The sequence below is a fragment of the Quercus suber genome, unplaced genomic scaffold (genome assembly GCF_002906115.3).
Source record: "Quercus suber isolate HL8 unplaced genomic scaffold, Cork oak 2.0 scaffold_1036, whole genome shotgun sequence".
Taxonomy (NCBI): domain Eukaryota; kingdom Viridiplantae; phylum Streptophyta; class Magnoliopsida; order Fagales; family Fagaceae; genus Quercus; species Quercus suber.
The window spans coordinates 56377-58099 of NW_027070447.1; positions in this window are offsets into that span (position 1 = coordinate 56377).

Sequence of the window (1723 nt, forward strand, 5' to 3'; positions counted from 1 at the left end):
CAAGCAGATATGGAAGAGATCCGAGCTGCTTACAGAAGATTATCAAAAGCTAGAGCGCCATCCAGACACAACTTCTCACTAAAAGCTGCTTCGGGCAAGTTCATGAAGCTTAGAGAAGTATATGATGTACTGAGCAATGAAGAAACCCGTAGATTTTATGATCGGACACTTTCTCAGGAGGCTGCGAGCCTAGAAATGAGAATGAAATTAGAGATTCCTTTCGAGAAAGATGTTCCATTCCTGACATGGTTGATTGTCTTGGCGGCAGGAACATGGAGCTAGGTGATCAAGCAACCACGTACAGCCCTTGGCACTGATACTGCCATCATTATTTTTTCCATTTGTGGTATCAAATATGCGATTTACTTCAAACAACCATGCTAATCAAGAATAGCTTAGAGCCTTGTATTATAAATTAATGTATATATAGTGACCTCTCATTCCAAGTGCACATCAAACTATTGTGGCTATAATCATTAAAGTTAATTTGTATATGTGATTGAACGTGATTTATGTGCTATCAGTGGGGGAACTCTATACTTGTATTGTCATCGATTTGATAGTTATAATTCACTAGTCGCGGACCCGCGCGTTGCGCGTGATAATTATTTTTATAGTGGTTTTATTATTATTATTTTTTTTTTTACAATTTAAACTAATCTAATAATGAGTAATGCATTTCGTAATTATATTTTTATTTATTATAGGAACAATCATATATGTAACATAGGAACAATCTAAAACACCAAAAAAATGTAAACTAAAAAAAATTAATAAAACTTAACAATGATTAATTGAACCAATATTAGGATAAGATTTTGTTTTTGATAATCTATTAAGGTTATTGTCTTTATAGAAATTATAATTTCGGCCACCCAAAACATATTATCAAATAAGCAATTATTGTATATATATACACATTTTAACTTTTGCAATTTGTCACATATCCAATTATTTTCGTTTGGCTAACCTTTGCTTTTTTTTTTTTTTTTTAATGAATGACATTATAGAGTACTTCTAATACAACTATTAAAAGTACTTTGTCCACCACAAAGGATTAGAAAATAAAAAAAAATTTGTAAAGTCTCATAGTTTAACATCCTAATTGAGCACTATAAAAATCATGCTATGTAACAAAATAAATACCAAATTATCCAAATCATGCTATGTAATAGAATAATATTATATTTTTATACGCTATATTTAATTCTTTAGATCGCAATAGGATAATATTTAACAATCAAAGAGAATAAAAAATAAAATAAACAACAACAACAATTTAAAAAACAAAACTAAATTGCATTAACCCAAAATAGAGTTTTAAAGAATATAAAAAATAATCAACCTAAAGTAGAGATGCAATAAAAAAAAAAAAAAAATCCACCAAAAAATTTATAGAGAGAGAGAGAGAGAGAGTACCTTTTTTTTGGTGAGGAAAAATTATGCATAGAATAGAAGAGATAGTAACAAATTTATAGTAAGAGGGTGTAAATAAGAAGAGGCAAAAATAAAGGAAGATGAAGGGAAAAAGGAAGAATGATATTAATGTACAGGGTAGTGGAGAGATGAAAAGGTAAGGGATGGAGAAAGATTGAAGAAGTAGTGGGGAGATAAAATGGTAAGGAAGAGAGAAAAGTTGGAGAAATGTAAATATTAAAAAAAAAAATGTTAAAAACAATTACAGGAAAATTGAAAAAAAAAAAAAAAAAAAAAAAAGAAAAAA